This window comes from Mustelus asterias, chromosome 3 (assembly GCF_964213995.1).
Source record: "Mustelus asterias chromosome 3, sMusAst1.hap1.1, whole genome shotgun sequence".
NCBI lineage: Eukaryota > Metazoa > Chordata > Chondrichthyes > Carcharhiniformes > Triakidae > Mustelus > Mustelus asterias.
Genome location: NC_135803.1, coordinates 6,274,501 through 6,280,500, shown reverse-complemented (window position 1 = coordinate 6,280,500; position 6,000 = coordinate 6,274,501). Strand labels below are relative to the sequence as shown.

The 6,000-nt window shown below is 50.5% G+C and overlaps 1 protein-coding gene across 2 annotated transcripts in view; it reads left to right on the top strand.

Moving 5' to 3' along the window:
• The first annotated feature begins 963 nt into the window (after positions 1–963).
• Positions 964–6,000, top strand: part of pcyt1aa (phosphate cytidylyltransferase 1A, choline a) — a 44,176-nt gene continuing 39,139 nt past the window's right edge. Inside the window, exon 1 of one of the 2 annotated variants that reach the window (XM_078204475.1) lies at positions 964–1,029. The gene's annotated coding sequence lies outside the window, so the exon portion shown is untranslated. Of the gene's footprint in view, positions 1,030–1,264; positions 1,302–6,000 lie in introns of those variants that run through there. The other variant, XM_078204469.1, reaches the window with a different exon arrangement.

The following is a 6,000-nucleotide window of genomic DNA, read 5'->3' as shown; positions in this document are numbered from 1 at the left end:
ATTCACAAGCTGTGTTGTCTAGGTGCATTGACCCAAACAGGCGCCTAAGGGAATTTCAGAGTAACTTCATTGCAGCGTTAATGTAAGCCTTACTTGTGACTAATAAATAAACTTTTTGTTTTAATTAAGTACCCCACGCACCCTGGACATTCTCTCTCCCATCTTCTTCCATCAGGAAAAAGATACAAAAGCCTGAGGTCACGTACCAACCAACTCAAGAACAGCTTCTTCCCTGCTGCCGTCAGACTTTTGAATGGACCTACCTTGTATTAAGTTGATCTTTCTCCACATCCTAGCTATGACTGTAACATTACATTCTGCACTCTTTCCTTTCCTTCTCTATGAACGGTATGCGTTGTCTGTATAGCGCGCAAGAAACAATACTTTTCAGTGTACGTGAATACATGTGACAATAATCAAATCAATGCAGTTGCTCTCTGAAATCTCTCTGAGCTTCTGCCTCTAATTATACTGCTCCTACTTAAAGATGTGGAGATGCCGGCGTTGGACTGGGGTAAACACAGTAAGAAGTCTCACAGCATCAGGTTAAATCCAACAGGTTTATTTGGGAGCAAAAGCCACTTTATTTGGTAGCAAAAGCCTACTTAAAGCACACTAGGAGTTTCCAAAGGGATTGATCTTTCAAGCGATGGTTCTCACCCTTTGTAATTTGTTTAAAAACGCACATACTGGAGAAACCACAAAGCATGTACCACTGCCCCAATCATTTATAGACCATTTCATCCCACTGAGGTGACTTTTAAATCCCGGTCATTGTTGGGTAAGATTCTCACCCTGGAGGAGACGAGCAGCAGAGGAGGCCATTTGTCCCATCAGAACTGGGCTAGTATCTTCAACTGGACAAGCTGAGGTCGGGTCCCTGTGGGGGACGGATGGCTGGAGGCAGCGCTGCTCTGAGGGAGGCTGTGACCCCCTGGGGAGGGGGGGGGGGGAGGCGCTGCGATTGTGGGCACTGAGTGTGAAGCTGGCCTGTCCGGGGGGGAGTGGGCTGAGGAAGGGCAGGTGGAGGTGAGTGGGGCGAGGGAGGGGTGGAGCGAGGGCGGGACACAACTGCGCGGGGAGGGGGGAGCGGGGGGGGGGGGGGAGGGGGGCGGGGGGGGGGGAGGGGGCGGGGCGGGGGGGAGGGGGGCGGGGCGGGGGGGAGGGGGGCGGGGCGGGGGGGAACTCGGGGCGGAACCTTTGTTCGGAGCCCGGTTGCTCCGGGAGCATTTCCGTTTCCTGTTTGACAGTCCGCTCCAAAATCAGTCCGGGTCGGTGCAGAGACAGTGAGCGGAGCGGCGGTGAGTGAGAGCCGGGAGTGGGGAGATTTAACATTTCACACAAACTGTCACAGGGTCATTACTGAGGGGGTGCCGCACTGTCAGAGGGTCAGTACTGAGGGAGTGCCGCACTGTCAGAGGGTCAGTACTGAGGGAGTGCCGCACTGTCAGAGGGTCAGTACTGAGGGAGTGCCGCACTGTCAGAGGGTCAGTGCTGAGGGAGCGCCGCACTGTCAGAGGGTCAGTGCTGAGGGAGTGCCGCACTGTCAGAGGGTCAGTACCGAGGGAGTGCCGCACTGTCAGAGGGTCAGTGCTGAGGGAGTGCTGCACTGTCAGAGGGTCAGTACTGAGGGAGTGCCGCACTGTCAGAGGGTCAGTACTGAGGGAGTACTGAACTATATCAGGATCAATATTGCTCTGTTGCAGAGTTGTGGTCTTTAGTTGGTGTGTGTAATGTTGGGAATTGTACAGGCAGTGCTGTTACGATGCATCTACTGCCTTTGTGGGGCATTAGTGTGGTTGAGGTTGTAGATTTGTAAGATGCTGCCAAAGGAACGTTGGTGAACTGCTGCAGTGCAGCTTGTAAATGGTACAGGGTGCTGGAGTGAGTGAATGTTGATAGTAGTTGATGCAGTGCCAATCAATCCAGTTGCGTTCTTGTTTCTGGTGTTGAGCTTCTTGTGTTGTTCGAGCTGTACTCATCGAGTAAAGTGGAGAGTATTGTATCACACTCCTGACTTGTGCCTTGCAGACAGTGGACAGGCTTTGGGGAGTCAGGAGGTGAATTACCTGTTGTAGAATTCCCAGCCTCTGACCTGTTCTCGTGTTCACCTCATTTATATACCTGCTCCACTTCAGTTTCTGGTCAATGGTAACCCTCAGAATGTTGATAGTGGGGAGTTCAGTGATGGCAATGCCATTGGATGTCAACATCAGTCAACACCCACACTTCTGACCGAATAGAATCATAGAATGCCTAAGGTGCAGAAGGAGGCCATTCGACCCATCGAGTCTGCACCAACAGCAATCCCACCCAGGCCATATCCCCGTAACCTCTCATATTTGCGTTGCTAATCCCTCGAACCTATGCTAAGGGGCAATTCAGCATGGCCATTCAACCTAACCCGCACATCTTTGGACTTTGGGAAGAAATCGGAGCACCCGGAGGAAAGCCATGCAGTTACGGGGAGAAACTCCACACAGGCAGTGACACAAACTGGGAATCGAATCTAAGTCCCTGGTACTGTGAGGCAGCAGTGCTAGCCACTGTGCCACCCCATTACGATGGAGGGAACACCATTGATGATGCAAATGTACTGCAAAAACTCACAGAAGCTCCTTCGACAGAAAATGTAACCTCCATCACCAAGAAAGACAAAGCTGCAGATACCTGGGAACATCACCAGTTGCGAGCTTCTGTCCCAAGTCGCACATCATCCTGACCTGGAAACTCCTCGCTGTTCCTTCAGTGTCGCTGGGTTTAAATCCTGGAACTCCCTCCCTAACGGCACTGTGGGTGTACCGACACCACATGGATTGCAGTGGGTTCAAGAAGGGAAGGGCAATTAGTGATGGGCAATAAATGCTGACCTACCCAGTAATACCCACATCCATGAATGAATATTTTTTAAAAAGTGGTGGATGGTTGGACCCTGGTTTCATAGAATCCCTACAATACAGAAGGAGGCCACTCGGCCCATCAAGTCTGCATTGACCACAATCCCATCAAGGGCCTAATCCCACAACTCCACACGTTTACCCCGTCAATCCCCTGACTCTAGGGTCAATTTAGCATGACCAATCCACCTAACCTGCACATCTTTGGAGGGTGGGAGGAAACGGGAGCACCTGGAGGAAACCCACGCAGACACGGGGAGAACGTGCAGACTCCACACAGACAGTGACCGAGGCCGGAACTGAACCTGGGTCCCTGGCGCTGTGAGGCAACAGTGCTAACCCACTGTGCCGCCCCTGGTTCATGATTCGATTTCTGTGCGTCAGCCTCTTTGGGCAGATGTTGTGCGTGGAATGCTTGTTCCTGTGACATCATGAATGGTCAGTTGCTCCCCACAATCCTCGGGCTCCATTTATGAGCTCACAGGAGATAAAAGGAAGTGACATGAGTCAGATCCTGCTCACTGGCTGCTTCCCTAATACCAAATCTAAAACGGCCACCAGCACTGAACAGATAAAGAGAGGCAGGTGCGTGTAGTGGACCAGCTTTCTGCAGCATCTGCAACTGTCGATCGGAACAGTTCAGTCAATCTTTTCAAAGGTTTTCAGTAGTTTGAGGTGAACGTGAAACTTGCCTCCACCTCTGAGTACAGTTGCAGATCTCTCATATTCACAGTGTGTGTGTGACAGTTCCATGTAGCCACACGTATTTAATCTGTACTATGCAAATGCTCCATGAAGTCAACAGTGGTTGATTTAATAGCTCATTATTTCTAATGGTGTAAACAGTTTTCTATAGGGAGCACAGTGGTTAGCACTGCTGCTTCACAGCTCCAGGGTCCCGGGTTCGATTCCCGGCTCGGGTCACTGTCTGTGTGGAGTTTGCACATTCTCCTCGTGTCTGCGTGGGTTTCCTCCGGGTGCTCCGGTTTCCTCCCACAGTCCAAAGATGTGCGGGTTAGGTTGATTGGCCAGGTTAAAAATTGTCCCTTAGTGTCCTGAGATGTGTAGGTTAGAGGGATTAGTGGGTAAAATGTGTGGGGGTAGGGCCTGGGTGGGATTGTGGTCGGTGCAGACTCGATGGGCCGAATGGCCTCCTTCTGCACTGTAGGGTTTCTATGATTTCTATGAATGCATCCTTCATTTGGAGAGCTGACTCTTGTCCTTTTGTGTTTGGGCTGCTGGGAGTGGGTCAGGCTGTGCAGGGAATGTTATATGGATATGTTATTTGTAGAGAGTTCTCACCCACCCCTCCTCGATACTATGATTTACATGATGCCAGTGTGTGCCATTTGCCTGGTGTTCCCCCCCCAGGAGAATTGGCATGGTGTTCCCATGACTGGGTGCCATTTGTTCTCCCAAAAGCTGCATCCACTTTGAGCACAGCAAGCTCCCACCAATGAGCTAAATGACTAGATGATCTGTTTTAATGATTTAAGATCAATGTCAACCGTGGACAACAGGGGGGACTCACCTGTTGTTCTGTGGAACTGTCGCCAAGGAATTTTTCACAGCTGAGTGGGCAGACGGAGACTCGGTGTCAAATCTCACCTGAAAGGGGTGCCTCTGACAGAGCAGTACTGAGGGTCTCGCTGCACTGCGTGTCAACCTGGATGATGTGTTCAGGTCCCACAATGGGGAGTTTAACCCACAAACCCCCAACTCGAGTTCGGTAGAACTAGGAAACTTTTGACGAGAGCTAGCGTACAGGAAGCAAGAGGAGACAAATGTAACTTGGAGCGAAGGTCAAAATTTGTTTATCCTCATCCACCTTGGGGCGTGTGCGTGTAGCAGCCGTCCGCATATCAGCTCGCCTGTGTTTTATTTTAGCACAGAATTGTCCCTTTTTGATTATTCAGACTGTTGTGTCACATTATTTTTAAGAGTAAATGTTATCGTGTGTTCCAGAAATGAGCTGGCTTACAGTATCAGCCTGCGATTAAATCCTGTTAGAGTCCTTGGGGACGATTGAAGCCTCACCCGTTCATCAGGGAAAATGATTGGATCTGGTGCAAAACGCATTTTACACCTGCCAGATTTCACACTCAGCAATAACAAACTTGCAAGTTATTTTTTTATTCTTTAATGGAACATGGACATCGCTGGCTAGCCCAGCATCCTTGTTTCCCATCCCCACCAGATGGGTTGTTACGACAATCAACAATGGTCATCATTTGACTTTTAATTCCAGACATTTTATTGAACTTAAATTTCACCATCTGCCGTGGTGGGATTTGAACTTGGATACCCATAGAATTGCCCTGGGTCTCTGGGTTACTAATTCAATAACAATACTACATTTTTTGAACCACTGTGGTCCATGCGGTGTAGGTACACCCGTGGTGCTGTTAGAGAGGGAGTTCCAGGATTTCGACCCAACGACAGTGAAGGAATGGTGCTCTTGTTCTTCTACATGGTATAGATTGGGGGTTTGGAAGATGCTGTGGGCGGCATGGTGGCACAGTGGTCAGCACTGCTGCCTCACAGCGCCAGGGACCCGGGTTCGATTCCCGGCTTGGATCACTGTCTGTGTGGAGTTTGTGCATTCTCCCTGTGTTTGCGTGGGTTTCCTCCCACATTCCAAAGATGCGCGGGTTAGGTGGATTGGCCATGCTCCTTAGTGTCAGGGGGACAACTAGGGTAAATGCATGGAGTTATGGGGGTAGGGCCTGGGTGGGATTGTGGTGGGTGCAGGCTTGATGGGCCGAACGGCCTCCTTCTGCACTGTAGGATTCTATGAGTCTTGATGAGTGACTTCACCTTGTGGACGGTATGTACTGTTGCCATTGTGCAGATTGTGGAGGCAGTGAATGTTTATGTTGAGATGCAGGACAATGTGGACAGCAGTTGTGCAAGGTTGCAGTTCCCAATATTGCGACAAGGCTTCTGTAACAATCCACAGTGACCTTGTCGCAGTTCTCTGGGGTGGAGACACTTGCTGTTGCCTGGGCCTACCCGTGAAGACTGACAGCTTGCCCAAAATACCAGTGAACACCCGGCAGACACAGTGCCGTACATCATTAAGGATCGAGCGCTTTCGGGAGTG